Genomic DNA, 17,056 nt, shown 5'->3' with positions numbered 1-17,056 from the left:
AAGCTAAAGATTAAAATTTGTTTTTACATTAGTAGAATGAGCACGCATTTTTACATGTTTTACCTGCAAGATTGTCTTCCTGCAGTACTAAATGCACAGTGATAGGGAAATAATTTCTCTTACAAACTTGTGAGGCGTTTGCACACTTGTCAGTTTTTTCTCTATACTTGATACATTGAGTTAGGCAGCACTCTCTATCCTCCTGTTTGTGCCTCCTTACTGTAATCAGTATTTTTAAAACACATTATCTAGAGATATCCTCAACATAGCATCCAATACAGATCGCTTAATTCATTACGGACTGGGTGATAAATAACACATCACACAGCAACTGATTCAACAGAAGTAAAAGCCTTGGTGTGACATCTGAAACAGTTTTGGTAGTTGTAGTAAATGTAATATGAATTTTGTACTTACTGAGTAAGTACATCAGCAAGATGCAGAGAAGTAAATACCAGTTGCTGGGATTTAGTGTTGCATTCAACAAAATAGAAAGGAACACTTGAACTCTAAGGATTTTTTGTGTTTGTTCTTGAAGAGATGTCATTCAACTATCTGTTTTACTTTGTGGCTTTTTTTTTTTTACTGAAATTTACTAGGCAGAGGCTACTCCTTTGTGCAATATATTGCACATCAGAGTCAGCACGAATCTGTAAAAGCTGAAGTGTTGAGGATACTGCTTTAATGGATTCATCTTGGAGGAGCATGCATGTTTTATATCTGTATATCTGAGACTGAAATACTTCGTCAACCTAAAGTGAGGGACAGGTTTTGTTTTAAAAGAACAAAACCAAAAGCCCTGTATTTTCTTCAAGACTAGTAGGAAATGCAGTAAATTTCCAGGTTGTCTCATATGGATTGTTGCATAGTTGAAACAGAATCAACTCTAGAGAATTCAAGTAATAATTTAATTGCAAGTATTAATATTTAGCTATTCCTTGATATGAAAAGAAACATTAAAAATACTTCTCTGAATAAAGCCTATGTAGCAGCAACAGCCTCTCTAACATAAATTAAATAACATAGATCTATTGAAGAAAATATGAACATTGTTAAAATTACTCTGAAAATTGACCCCCTCAGGAGACAGCAGCCATGTGAGATGGTTAATATAACTTTGGTTCCCTATCTCTAGATTGTCCTTTAAGTAAGCTTTACAGTCTTATCTCTAAAAATGGCATGTTTTGAGAGAAAGCTGGGAGTGAAAGTAGGTTTATTGCTGATGTGCACTCTATTATTTCTGTTTTCCACTGAAAATGTGATAAATGAAAGTTTAGAGTTTTTACTAGAATATGAAAATCTTTAAAGTTCTCTCTTGCTTATATATGGTGAGTATGTAGGGATTAGTTGAAGATATTCAACTGCTAGCAACTATCAACAGCATAATCTTAAACTATTCTCATTTGATTTTCCTGGGATTAAATTTATACAGTGACACACAGATTCCATTCATTGTAGAGAAATGAGTCTTGGCTCTCTTTGTCAAAACTCAAGTTTGTGTTAAGTGCTGGCTTCTCCTTAACTGTAGACTCGTAGCTTCCTCAGCTTTTTACTTGGTGGCTTGATATGCTCAGTCTTCTCTTTCAGTTTGGAGAATGAATTTGGATTTTCTTTCTTTATTTGGTTGATCCTTAAAGGCATAGTGTTCGCCTAGATAGTCTAATGTTTGAAAGGAGGATTATTTTCTTGGCAGCAGTGTTGCACTTGCTGGCAATGAAATCCTTTGTGTATGTATATAAAAACATTATAAATATAAACCCCCACTTTATATGTGTGAATGTATAGGAAAAAAATGTATACTATTGCAGCATCCACTTTTTTAGCTAGGATGTCTGCACTGGAAATGAAACCAGTGCAGCATTATTTAAAGTAATTTTTTTCAGTGAAACTTACACTGGAGAAGTGATGTTTAAAATGCTTTCTCAGTAACTATCAAACTGTTTTGACATACAGTTGTTATCTTCTGATACAGTTCCAGGAAGAATTTGCCACTTGCACCACAGTCAGTAGGTGTGGCAGAGATAAATTGCTGTATTCAATATGTTTTGAGGCTTTTCTCATAACCAGAGAAATATGAGTAGTTTTTAACTAATTTTATTGAGTTGTGTAACAAGTAAGATGCTCTGATCTGTGGCTTTCTAACAGAAGGTCTGCTGTGAGGCCCAGGATGTCTTTCCTGCTTTGGTGGCTTTGGTCAGAGTCCAGGAAAATACAGGAAATTGCACTGGTAAAAAGCAGCCTTCCACATTGAGGCCCTACTTCCAACATCAGTGCAGAACTGGATTTGTTCTGGTTTGACAGTCCTAGGAGAGATACTGCTGTTGCTGCATTTCTTACTTGGGAGACCAATCCATTCCTCTGGTTGTCAATAGATAATGAGCCTCCATATGCTGGTTTATATGTGTATGTGATTTTTACATTAAATGTTCTTTGGGCTGAGCAGCTTTCTTCCCTTCTCCTTTCTTGTACCTTTACCTTACAGTGGCCATATGTTCTTCCTATCTGTCCTGTCAGAATAAGTCAAGCTTAAGTGGGACAAGTAGAATGGAAACTTCTATATGTGGTCTGCATATTGTTCAGTTTGCTTGGGTGTTTTTGTTGTGTTTATTTAGTTGTTTCTGTTTTTTTTCTTTTAATGTAGATGTCTAAAAATGCTGCTTAAAATGAAGCATGATCTGCATTTTATTCTAGTTTTGTCACTGTGATTATCTCATCATCACATTCTCCTCTTAAAATGTTCTGATCTGTTGTCAGTCTCTTCCAACACTGTAGTCTTAACCATTTGTGCTACAGTGATTATTGTTTGTTATTAAAGTAATAATCTTATAATCAAGAACTCCAGCAGTAATCCCTCTCCAAACTGATTCTTCCATGTCTTACAGCACATGGTTTATTCCCTCCCGTGCAGGTAGGTAGTTGATTTTATTTGAAACTTGCATTTTATTCCTTTCTGTATTTTCTCCAGGATCTCTAAACAATTTTCTATTTTGAGATGTGTTCTCAAGATTTTATTAGGTCAGACTGATGACTTGTTTGTCCCCACCACATTTCTTATGTTTGCAATGCTTCAGTCCTCTGGTGTAGATCCTCATGTGACAGCTTCACTAGGTCTTATTATTCAGTCTGTGTTGTATCAAATACGAGCTCTTTCAAAACTAGTAGTTATAGTACATAGCTATAGATGGATTATTCCTGAGCTCTGTTCTTTCTTGGCCATATAGTGGCACTGCAGACTCATTTTTGTTTTGAGATATTTATTCAGTTGAAGAATCTTTGACTTTTTGTGTCAATGAAAAAGTGTAATTCAGATTGACTTCTGTCCATTTTGATATTTCTTGTCCATCCTACGATATAATAATTTGTCAATCTTTGTTTCCTTTGCTTATTTTGGTTTGGGTTAGAGGACAGAGTCTAGGTTTTCCTGGTTACTCAAAAAATTTGTTTTAGTTTTATTTCTTAACCTTGATGATGACACATTCTGAACAGTGTATGTGTCTTGGGGAACCTTTGAAATAAGTGAATATTTCTCTCTAAGTAACATTAGGGGAGAACTTGGCAGAAGAATTCTATTCAGGTTCTGGCACTGTGCTTTGAGAAAGTCTGTGCCTTCTTAGAGGAGAAAAAGAAAACCTGTGAAATGCAACTTCCAGGGAAACCTGGGGTTCTGTCTCCTGTAGCTCCTTGAGAGGAGGTAGTAGTACAGTGCAATGTTTAGGCTAACAGCCCTGAAACTGACAGAAGTCTTTCTGTCATTAAGGCTGAACATAAATGAATTTTGTTTTATGTTCAGTTAATGTTGGCAAAATCACCGAGCTTCCTGAGATTTTACGTGCTATGCCTTGGTCCATGTGAAGTTCATTTGGCAAGTCAGTCATTGTATTTATGAAAAGCTCGTAACAGAGACTTTACCAAAATTCATGTTCATATGGCTTATTTATTGCTCTTGAGTATGATCCAACAACTCAATCATGTTTTAAGTGCTTTGTTGACTATGAAAGGGTGCACTTTGCTGCTTCTCCTCTTCCCAGCATATACGTGCTTTTCCTCTTTCTCATGCCTCCCTTGTTGTTCTTCAGATGCATAATTCTCCCTCCCTGTTAACCTCTTCCTGTTGCTTATATTAGTAGCTTTCTCACACAGCTTCTCTTTGCTCCTTTGTAGAACACAGCACCACCCATTTCCTTCCTCCCAAAGTGTGTTTTGTGTGTAGTCCTGAGAAACAATGGAAGGAGGCAGCACTTTAGTGCTCAGAAAGCTTGAAAGGAGTGTACCCAGACAGGACAAATTCAGACTCCATTTCTTTGTCTGCATGTATATAGCCCTTTTCTCAATTGCTGCATGAAAGCTGGATTCTTCCTGTTTCTGTATAGTGCCCATAATATATTCATAGCATAACTCTTACTTTGTTATGATCTGATGAATATGAAGTTTTTGGGTTTTTATCTGCTGAAGTCTTTGTCAGATAGAAATGGAATGTGGCTCAGGACCAATGAAGGGAGGTGGGGAAGAGGAAAACTAAGAGAGCAGCTGCAGTTCTGGCCAGACTTCTCAAATGCAAACAATAATCTTACAAGACAGAGGGGTGTGTTGTTTAATTGAGAGGGTCTATTTAATCTATTATTTTTTTGTAAATCACATTTTTGCTGCTTTTCATGTCTCACCAGTATTGATGCCTTGAGGAGCTGGAACAGAGGCTACACACAGTGTTAAGGAGAATAAAATGGGTATTTATTGTGACGCCCACGAAAGTCCTACAAAAGCCACACCCTAGGAATATAAGTGCCACAGTCGTGGCCCCTGCCCGGATGGCTCCAAGATGGAAGGAAAGGAGGAGTTGGTCACGAGTTCTCACACCTTTATAGGTTTCAGTCCATTTGCATGGAGTCAACTGTCCAATTAATAGTCTCAAATAGGGAAGTTTCATCCTCCTGCTTGCTTGTGTGTCCGCCCTCCTCTTTTCACGTTGTTAGGGCTTAGGGCTTGAAGTTTAAAGATACTGTCCTCGAGTTCCTAGGTGGAATCGGACTGTTTTGTCTTCATCACCCAAGCACAATGGAAAAGCACATCCAAGCAGAACAGAACAGAAAACTTAGAGGTATCAGTATACATTCTCTATAAAAACATGCTTCTTTACAAAATACTGTTGAAGACCTGTACAGGAGTGAAGTACCTCCTGGTTGTGTATTACAGGCTCCCTAGGGACGTGGGCACAGCACAAAGCCTGCCAGAGTTCAAGAAGTGTTTGGGCAGTGCTCTCCTGCACATGGTGTGACTCTGAGGGCTGTCCTGTGCAGGGTCAGGAATTGAACTTTGATGATCTTAGTGGTTCCATTCCAGCTCAGAATATTCCATGATAATGTCATTTGGTTGGGATGTTTCCATTCTGGCACTTGCTCTTCAAGCAGTTGGCTTTCCAGAGTGCTGTGCATAGGCATTCTTTTTTGGTGTAGCTTTGTGTTTTGCTCTTTTAATACTTCTTATGAAAACTGGCATGTCACATATTTAATGTCTTTGAAATCTCATGGGTCTTCTGTAATTCACTGAAGATTGTGTCCAGTTCTTGGTTGCTTATACTGTAGAGCTATCTCAGTTAAGGAGTCAGTTGGATATATCCTGTTTCTGTTGATGTGGCATGTTAAGTGGGATGTAACATTGCCATTTCAGCTAGAATGAAGCAGTTTGCAAATTCTGATGGTTCCTGAGTAGCTCGAGTACTGTCTTTAGGCAGTTAATATCACACTTTTCCAGTAAGAGATTGGACTAAGGCTTGGAGAGGTCAGTAAGTATCCTGTAGGTACTATTGCTGATTTTAATTAGACTTTTCCAGATATTTCTGGCAGGCATTTGAAGATTATGATTATACCTTTCTTCATGTTGTCTTTGCACTGTAAAACTAAATTGCAACATAAAAATGTTGTCAATTGTGGGCAAGGCTCCCTTAAAGGCCACTTTGACTATCTGGTGGAGTCACTGTGCACAAATATTAATTTCAAAGTGTCAGTCCACTCGTAGAGATCAAGTTACTCTATTCATTCAAGTGATACTGTCTATCACTAAGAGTATGAGGTGATTAAGCATTTGTTTAAATCACCTGGATCTGATGCAGGCATTATTTTGGTGTCTTTGTACCAGTCTTTGATTTAAGTTTCTAATTTCAGCCTTTGTTTTGCAGGATTTGTTTTTAATTTGAGTGCAATGAGTGCCAATGAGTTCTCCCTGAAATAAGGTGGCACACTCTGCATCTTTTTAAATTGTTGCTGACCTCTAAGCTGCTGGGATGTCACACTGCATCATTTGCTCTTAGCACTTTTTTTGCTTTGTTTTTTATTCACCTAAGTATTGTTTGAATTTTTCATGTCATGTTTAGGGTCACTGAGGTTTCTGAGTTTGCATTTTAACTGAAATCAGAAATTTAGTGATGTTTATGTAGCATCAGCAGTGTCAGCCTTTATTCCTTTCATGCCTTTAAGTTTGCCCTTGGTTTCAGTGTTGTCCTGATGATTGTGTCCTCATAATTTTAATAGCTTTGACTGAAATTTCGCTTTCAACTTCTGTATACTGCTAAAGAAATCTTTGCAGCTGAATGTATTTGCTGCCTCCTGATGTGCTGATGCTATTCCACTTTGCATCTCCTGCTAGTCTGAGTGTCACAAACAATTTATTTTGCTTGTGTTGAAGTGCACTAATGCTGCATGCACAAGCTGCCCTTGATACTTAAGATGGACTTTTCTTGGGCATAGTTTCATTTGCAGCAGTTGGAGTCTTTGGACAACAAGGAGACATTTTCTCTTGAGGATCCATCTCAGTATCAAACAGATTGAAAGAAAATGTTGATCCTGTCCTAGGTTGTACTGTTAGAATTCTTTATTCTTCATGCAAGTCACAGGTACTTGAAGAACTTTCTCATGGCAGCCTGTACTGCAATGTTAACCTGCTGATTATTTCTTTAAAACAGTCTTTCATACTGTGTACTGGTTGTCCTGATAAGATGTTCCTAAAGAAGTAATATTTGTGGTTGGTATATGGAGTAGCCTAATTTGCAACTGTTTCTGCTGCAGATACATGGTAGGCCTTCCTTAGTCCAATTGGCAAAGACAAAGAAGTGCATAATTGTCTAGGTATGTAGTTGGCATTCTCAACACTTTGTATTATGAAGTGAATAAACTTGCTTATTTCTAAACAGTAGAAAATAAAAAATGCTGTGTTTTTTAAACAAGATTTCTAAAAGCAAAAGTTATATTCCTTTTTATTAGGATAATTACCTTTAATTCCCTGCTCCTTGATACTATATATATATATATTATCCAATGTTTTAGTTCTAACACTGTCTGATTATGATGTAGACCTGTATCATATTTTCCTCTAGTGAGCCATCCCAATGGTTTCATGATTTACTACATTATTTCATCACAGCAGAAGTCCCAGTTCAGTTAATTCTGGTGTGCCTGGAGCTCTGAGCTGGGAGGATCCTGCCCTCAGACCTGATGGGCATTTATGAAAGTTGCCATTTGGTGTGGGTCACTCCAGAAAGGCGTGGTGGTTGAAGCAAGAGCTCCTTCATATTTCTGATGCTCTGAAAGTGTGCGTAAGTAAAAGGCATACATAAATAAATGGGAAGAATGCAAATTGCTGACCTACTGAAAGCAGTCATGTCCCCCCTTCATCTAAATGAGCTGCTTGACAGTAGTTCAAGCTCCTGTGGCATGATGGGCTGAAGGCTCTCTTGTGGGCTGTCCCACTTCCAGCTGGATCCCTGCCTGCCTTGTGTCCTTGTGGAGACAAGGGCATAAAGCTGACTTAGCTAGTTATCAGTGGTGTTCTTTTTATTATTCACCTAGGATAGTCAAGTAAATTGCTGTTGCTGCTGTTTGGAGTTTCAGGGTTGTATGTTAATATTTTATACATTATGTCTCTGCTTTTCTTCTGTCTTCAGCTATATATCTTGCAGTCTTTGTCAATTTAGCCTATACCAATATTTGTTTCACACATAATCTTTCGCTGCACTGTACCAGCACAATCTGTCCTTCGTTTCAGTCCCTTCTCACTGTTTACCTTAATTTACTACATCCAATTTGTATGCTTAATTTAGGTTGGAGACCCTGTGAAAAAGGCAGTATGCATTTATAAAATTATATCAGTGGGTAACTCTTGTTTTTTTCTTTCTCAAAGCATGCTCTACGCTGCCAAGGTTACAAAAAAAACACCTCAAAAACCAGAAAAACCTCAAAAAACAACTCATAGATGCACACTTAAATAGTTTAAAAAACACTGCTTGCTCTGTGAAGGTCACCTATTTTCTGAAATATCATTTTATAAATGAAATGTGCTGCGATTTTAGAAACATGGAATTGGTCAGATGTACCCAATCAATACCTTTCACAAAACTGCTAAAAATACGTACTTACAGAATACTGCATGTTGATGACATAGCATTTATTCTTATTAGAATAAATTGGATTTTTCAAAGATGAGAGTTCAGTTAAAGTTATTGACCTCTTCATACATACTTAAGAAAGAAAAATAGTGATAAATTGACTAAGACTGATATTGGTATAATGGTCTGGAGAATTTGAACAAATTGAATGCTTACTTCAATCTTCAACTTTTGCCCAGCACAAAAAAAGTGAACTTAGCACTTCCAGCTTTTTGTTGCAAAATGGCATATTTCATTCCAAGGAGAAACACATACAGGGAAGAACATTGGTCCAAACCATGGAACAGACATTATGCTAATCTGACCTTCACTCAGTAATCTTTAGATATACTCACATTCTGGCCAAACAACAAGCATGCAGAACATGTGGAATACACACAAAGTCTTGAAAGCAGTTGGTTTTGCAAGACAGGGTGAGAGCAATTCTTTCCCTAGCCATTAGTGCTAGAAACATCAGTCAGATGAGATTAGATATTTTTATTTTATATGCTTCATTTCTTGTCATAAATGAGTGATAGATTTAATTCACAGTAATACAAAGAACAAAATACAATTAAAAAAGAAAGCATAAAAATAATACGAGAAAATTACTACTTAAAATTATGTCATAAGAATTAATACCTGAAGAAAACAGTTCTGGAATCTTGTTCTTTATAATCAAATGATCTGTATTCATAATGAGAACTTATATTTTTCACTCGACAGGCTGATTCTGCCTGCTGATCATTACTTTGAGCTGGTCTTGGGTCTCCCTTTCATCTAAGATGTGGTAAGTAATAAGCTGCCCACACACCTTTACAGATGAGTAGGGGGCTGGGGCAAACATGGCTTGAAGCAAGCACAGTATATTTGGCACATTTATGGTCTCCTTTGATTGTCAAAGGCCTATTCCCCTGGGATCCATGTTAAGGACATCACCAGGAAACTTCCCAACCTTGAACTGCTACCTATTATTGCTGTTCCATATGGGTGCTGATGGAGCTGCAATGTGTAGTCCAAGGGTAATCAAAAGAGACTTCAGGGCCTTGGCATGGTTGGTAATGGCATCTGGAGCACAGGTGGTTCTTTCCTCTATCTTTCCAGTTTCAGGCAGCTGCATGAGATGAAACAGACAGGACCATACCATTAAAACATGGCTCCAGGACTGGTGCTACAAACAGTTTTGGATTTTTTGATAATGAGGTGGCCTACACAGCACCAGACATCCTGGTGTCAGATGGGATTCACATTTCTCAAAGGGGGAAGAGAGGTCTTTCCTCATGAGCTAATGGGGCTCAGAGACAGAACTTTAAGCTAGACTTGAATGGGGAGGGGGATAATACTAGGACTGAATGTGACAAGATGTGGGATATTACACCAAGCTTAGAGGGAAAGGGTGCTGGTGAGAGCTCTCAGCCTGTTGCTCTGAGATCTGCTGGCTACACTGGAGCACTTAAAGCTTTACAGAGATGAGCCACATATAGGTAGTCAGCCAGAAAAGGAAGATCAAAGAAAGCGTCCTCCCCTCTCCATCATGAGCAAAGCTGGCAAATGGGTAACAAGGGACAAGGAGAAGGCTGATTTACTCAAAATCATGGAACAGATGCTCCTACAAGCTACGTTAAGGCACATAGAGGACAGGGAGGTGATTTGGGACTTCCACCGTGGCTTCAGCAAGGACTTGTCCTGCCTGATCCGCCTTGTAGCCAGATCAGATCATTCTGTTCATCTACTCCACTATAATTTAGACTTGGCTTCAGTTTTGGAGCCCTCATCACAGGAAATACATGGACATATTGGAGCAGGTCCAGTGGAGGGCCACAAAAGAATGGAACACCTCTGCTATGATGGAAGACTGAAGGAGTTGGGGTTGTTCAGCCTGGAGAAGGGAAGGCTCCAGGAGGACCTTATTGTGGCTTTTCAGTGCTGAAACTTTTTAACAGGACTTGTAGTGACTGGAATGAAGGAGTAATGATTTTAAACTAAAAAAGGATAGATTCGGACTAGATATAAGGAAGAAATGTTTTACAATGAGGGTGGTGGAACACTGGAACATCTAATACCTGCCCGGAGAGGTGGTAGATTACCCATCTGTGAAAACATTCAGGTCAGGTTTAACAGAGCTCTGTGCAACCTGATCTGGTTGAAGATGACCCTGCTCACTGCAGGGGGGTTGGACTAGAAGACCTTTAAAAGGTCCCTTTGAACCCAAACTGACCTATCATAATCTATATGTTGACAAAATATCAGGTTCTTACCTGTATCCAAAATATCTGCTACATTTTAAAGACACCTAAAACCATCTGGAGAATAATATGGATGGGTTAACAAGGCTTTGGGATATGGGGATATGGGGAAATCAAGGCTGTCTTCCTAATATTTCTGATACCAGTTTGTGCCTGAGTATTGCAATGTGCTCCAACAGGAGCATGTGTATGTTACAGACAGATGGTATAATTGCATATAGTCAGGGTAGAAATTAGGGAGGGGAAAGGCAGGATGAAGAGGAAGGCAGTTGAAGGACTGTAATTGCTGGAACTTGAGCAATGAGAACTGGACTGCTCTGAGGATGTGCCTGTGTGCCTGCAGCTGATGGGCAGCAATGCTTCCCATGTCTGTTTTGTCTTTTCTGCAAGATTTGCAACTTAAGTGCTTGGCACCTTGTCTATGTGGGCTGAGCTGTTTCAGGGGGAGGTAAGTGTGGTTACTGCGCTGCAAAGAGAGAGAAAAAACAGTAACACACACGGACTTCTTTTGGGGGAAAAGGCCAACTTTATTGTACAGACAACTCGTATTTAAAGTGTGTTACATGCAGCTAGGACGGGACAGTAGTTCGTTGGACAATTGGGAAAAACATCCTTGGGACAGTACCTCAGGATGTATCCCACGGGAAAGACACCAGGTGTTAATCTTTGTTATTAATTCCACTCTGTTTTTCACCATATTATCACCCTGGGAGACTTCCTCCCTAACTGAAGCTGTAGTCAGCTTCTCAGCCTGGGAATGGACCTGAGAGTCAGGAGAAATCCAGACCTGAAAAGGATTTCCAAGCTGTAATTCCCTAGGTAAGCTAACCTGGAAATGCTTTATGAGCATTCTGTATATATGCATTACATGTTATTCCTCTTTATATGAGGAAAGGCTGCGTGATGAGTGTCAGTGTGTGCTGGAGACCTCCTCTGCAGACTGCCCTTCTGAGAAGGCCTGAAAAACTTATTTGGATTTCTCCATTAGCTACAGTGCTGCATGTCTCTGCCTAAAAAATTCTGAGATGATAACTTAGTTGTGGAGAAGGTATTTTGTCTGAAGATACTGCTGCAAAATCCTTCAATTTTGAAGTAATAGTTTTGTAAAGAAAATTAAAAAGTTAATCTTCTCCTAAGGTAGGAACAAGACTAAAAAAAGCAGCTGAATTTTGGAAAATGGTATGGTATTCACACATAACTACTCGTACATTAAAGAGCTATGTTAACTATAGAGTAAATTTCAGATATGCTGAAATTGCATGAGAGTTTTTTGTCTCTTTTCTCTTTTTTCATCCTCTTTGATCATGAGGCAGCCCTGAGTTCCTGGCAATGGTTAGCATGTTCCAAAGAGAATGGAAGACTTGAGAATGTGATGCTCTGTCCTGTCTAATCCTACTTAAACTATTATAAATAATCCAAATTCAGTGTCTTTATTATTCCATTTTGAGTAGTCTGCCTTCAAGCCCAAGTTCTGGGAGCACATGTATTCCTGTTTACATTTGGAGGTTGTTACTCCAAAGACAAAGCCTGTAATGTGAGGTGAGTGAATGAAATCTTTCTTTTCAGGACTTACAGGAACCTCTGTGCATGTGACCAAACCTTATTGCATCAAAAATGTACTTTTATCACAGGAAAACATCGTCACTAGCCAGTAAGTAATCTCTAGAACTGACATGTCTTTTCTGGAATGAAATATTTGTCTCTGTAAACTTATTTCAATTGTATTTATAAATTAATGGATATGCCACTTCTGATTGTTTGAATGTTAGAAATTTTTGGTTACAGTAGGCCTCTATGGCAGGTGCTGTTACTGTACCAGTATCAAAAGACAACTTAAAAATGAGACAGCAACTGCAGAGTGAGAAAGAAATTCTTGTTTCCTCCATGGATTTTCTGATATTTCAAGCCCAATAAGCCTTTCTGTGCAATTTTCTATACATCAACAGAATAGTGACTAAACATCCCAGGTGTGATGTCACATTTCAAAGAGATGTGAGTTGTATATGAGTACAATATAGCGTAGAAAATTTTGTTTATTCGGGAATGGACATTAAGATCTTAAACATATCATTAAAATAATCAAAATGTATAGATTTTCTTCAGAAATTACTAAATCCTTGGGAGAGCAATTGCCTTCTGCAAAACATGCTATTAAGAAGCCTGTTTTAAGCTGCTTTATTATATCAGTACTAGGAAGTAAAAATGCTTCTGGAGTTTTTTTGGAAAAAGAATGCACCAAATGCTGTGAACCTTGTTTAGAAAAACAAAATCATGCAAACTGACAGCAGGTGGCTCTTTTCAACTTGAACTATCAGCAACAAGAGTGTGACTGAATTTTCTTGGCGGTCAGCAGCCCATCTTGGATGGGGACTGGTATGCAGACACTTGGCAAACAGGCCAATTATTCCCCAAGCTGATGTTCCACTTGACTGCTTGGGCATTGCCTTTAGGCAAAGAAAACTAAATCTGAAAATATATTTTAGTAGTGGAAAACACATAGAAACAGTGACATCTTAGGAGTTGCCAATAGCAAGACAGAAAATCTTTGCTCTGGAACGTAGCAAGAGCTACGGCTAAACACACAACTGCAAAATCTGTCAAAAAACTGTAATAGCTCTAAAGATCTCAAAATCAAGGGTAAATGCTGCTCAGCAGAATGGCTTTTGGAAAGCCTAAAGAAGAAAAAAACTCAGTTCATGAGAGATTTAAACAAAAAATTTCCTTGTCAAGTAATTTAAACTGTTTGCATTTTTACTCATTGCTGAACACAGATCTGCCTTTAAGCTACTTGACATTTGGAATGGTTTTCTGTGTCTCTGCTTGCCAACTCCTCATGCATTATGTTTAGCTTTGCCTGTGTACATGTTCTTGCCTGCTAAAAGCAATTGCAAAGCATAGCATGTGTAAGTTTTCACAGAATCACAGAATGGCTGAGGCTGGAAGGGACTTCTGGAGGTCATCTGGCTTAACTCACCTGCTCAAGCATGATCACCTACAGCCAGTTGCTCAGGGCCATGTCCAGATGGCTTTTCAATGTCTCCAAGGAGGGAGACTATACATCTCTGGGCAACCTCAGCTGGTGCTCAGTCACTCTTACAGCAAAAAAGCATTTCCTTGTGTTCAGAGAGTCTCTTTACTTCCAGTTTGTCCCCATTGTCTCTGGTCCTCTCACTGGGCATCACTGAAAAGAGCCTGGCTCTGTCACCTTTACACCCTCCCTCCAGATATATGTACACATATATGTGATCCATCTTGAAACTTCTCTAGGCCAAACATAGAATCATAGAAAAAAACAACCACTCTCAACCCTTCCTAATAGGAAATATGTCCCATTCCCTTAATTATCTTAGTGATCCATTACTGGAGTTTCTCCAATATGCCCATGTGTCTCTTGCACTGGGGATGCCAGAACTCCAGGCATTACCTCACAAGTGCTGAAAAGAGGGGAAAGACCAACTCCCTCCACCTGCTGTCAACACTCCTAATGTAGTCCAGGAATCCACTATCCTTCTTTACTGCCAATGCACATTTCTGGTTCATGGTCAACTTGATGTCCACGGGGAACCCCCTAGGTCCTTTTCCTCAAGGCTATTTCCCACAACATACATTGGTGCATAGAGTTGTTCCTCCCCAGATGCAGGACTTTGCACTTACCCTTATTGAACTTCATGAGGTTACTGGCAGCCCATTTCTCCAGACTGTCCAAGTCCCTCTGGATGGCAGCCCAACCCTCCATCATATCATCCACTCCTCCCTGTTCAGTGTCACCAGCAAACCTGCTGAGGGTACACTCTGCCCCATCATCCAAACCATTATTGAAAATGTTGTACAGGAATGTTGACCCTAAGGATACGCTGCTTATTATTGCTCTTCAGCTAGCTTTCCATCAATTTTCATCCCCTGGTCCAGGATGTTCAGCCAGTTTTCAGTCCATCTCATTGCTTGTTCAGCTTCTCTATGAGGTTCTTATGTGAGACAGTGTCAAAAACCTTGTTGTTTTCCAAGTAAATAATATCCAGTGGTCTCCTTCCATCTATCAGACTGGTCATTTTATTGCAGAAGTTTAAGTCCTTGGTGTCAAGCATTACTTCCCCTGAGTGATGTGATGTTGACAACCCCTTTAACACTCTTGTCTTTGATATGCCTGGAAATGGTTTCTGGGAATTGATACTCCATCACATTGCCAGGGACTGAGGTGAGGCTGACTGGACTGTAATTCCTGGAGTTCTCATTCTTAGGAGGGATATTCTTCAGTCTTTGAATACTTCCCCCAGTTGCCATGATCAGATTATCAAAAGTGGCCTTGTGATGACATCTACCTGCTGTCTCAGAACTTGTAGGTTGTCATGGACTCGTAGGACATCAGGGCCCATAGACCTGTGTAAATCCAGTTGCCCAGGTATTTCTTGACTTCATCATCTCCTACCAAGGATAAAGATCCCTTGCTACAGATTTTCCCTGTGATCTCCAGCAAACAGGGGTCCTGAATGCCAGACTTGCTAGAATAGGCTGAGGTGAAGGCAGCATTTGGTACATCAGCCTTTTCCAATGTCCTCTTTCACCACGGACTGTTTCATTCAGCAGTGGGCCCACATTTGCATATAAGTGCATGTGTAATAAAGCTCCTAAAAATCTTCATGGGCAATATTTTTGGAGAACTCACCTTTGAAATAATTTACTGTATTACCATAAAGGCCTTGCTAGAAGCATTTTGTACTAGTAGAGCTCTCTTCTTTTACTGTATTAACATAAGGGCCTTTTAATAAGTGAAACCGTCTCTTCTGTTTCACAATCTGTTACATTATAATCATGCTCCACATACTGTTATTGCTGTTGGGGATAGATCCAGCTGGTACTTATTATCTCAACAGATTCATTGTATAATAGGAAACTCCATGTACTTGTATCAGTTGACTATAGCCTATTTTAGGTATAGAAAAAAAATTGTCTATTTTAGTGGGAAGATAAAAAAATAAAAGATGTTTTGAAAAAATGAGGTGAGTTTTTTAGGTTCTTTTTTTCCCCCCTCCTCATTGTTATTTCTAGGATTTATTCAAGAATTTTATTTTTCTTCCCTATCAGCCAAATTTCAAGTGCCTTCAGTACATTGTATGTCTCTGGGTGCACAGCTTGCCATGTATACATGGAAGCTGAGAATGTTTGCATCTGCAAAACTGTCACATGTAGCTTTTAAAAATGCTGTAGTTATATTTCAAAGTAATATTTATTAGCAGATTCACTCACGAGCCTGACAAAAAACCTTCTGCCTTTAAACAATATGCTTTTTACAGTCACCATCCTAATGTTGGATAGTCTAATAATAAGTTCTCAATCCTAATATATGAGGGTATAAATTAATAGAAGTTGGTCAATTTTAAGAAGAAATTACTTCTTAGATAACAAGTTTTACAAATCCAAAATAGGACATAAAGCAGTGCATCCTTTCTGCAGAATTATTAGACATTTTAATGAAAAATATTTTAGTTTGAATTTCTTTTTATTAGCAAAATTAGCTTTTTCTGCTTTTCCTTTCTGTATGTCCCTTCCTACCCCTCAATGTGCAGCTTCCCAGTGTTAGTTAAACCAATCCAAGCCCCATCTTGGGCAAGCTGTTCTCACTTTGTGTTAGCACAGACATTTGATATGCCAGATACAGAAACTGCTATGACTAGAAGCAACTTCAGGGGGGAAAAAAGTGTAGCTGGATCAGTTTCCCAGAGCGAGGGGTAACACAGCAGAAGAAAAAGCAATATGGGGCCAGTGAGGGTGTGGTGCAGAGCAAAATTATCCAATTTTGACAACTCCAGCTTTCACTCATCCTGTAATTCCTTATCTCTCCCAGTTCTGTTATCTTTGCATGGTGAGTGGCTGACTCACTCAGCTATGGAAATACACAGCACAGCACTTGACTGGTCCTGCCCCCTTGTGCAGCTTTCTGCCCTGTCTCCAGGCCCAGGCAGGCAGTGCAGCCAGGTGTGCAGAGGAATGCAGGGCTCTGGCTGTGCTGCAGAGTCTGCTTGCTTCCCAGTCTTGTAAAATGCTGGGTTAGATGATGCCATACTTGCACTGCAGCCAGGCTGTTTGTTACAATAGCTTTTTCTGGAAATGATGTGACACTGCAAGTGGATCTTCAAAGCAGAATGAGAGAAGGGAGAGGATAAACTGGTGCTAGATTAAACATGATGTTTACTTTCTCCATTTAGACATTAGATGTAAATATGGGTGATATATACTAATATTAGTCTAGCGACTTTCCCTGCATTTCATCTGTGCTCTTTCTTGTATTTTACTGAAGCTGCCTACATGTACATATGACAACATATTTGCATTCTCTGTATGTATTTAGCAAGGGAGCCTCAGTGAATTTTTGATTCCATCTATGGTGTTTTTTCTAGGC

This window comes from Sturnus vulgaris, chromosome 4 (genome assembly GCF_052056855.1).
Source record: "Sturnus vulgaris isolate bStuVul1 chromosome 4, bStuVul1.hap1, whole genome shotgun sequence".
Lineage (NCBI taxonomy): Eukaryota > Metazoa > Chordata > Aves > Passeriformes > Sturnidae > Sturnus > Sturnus vulgaris.
Note: the sequence above shows the minus strand (reverse complement) of the source record.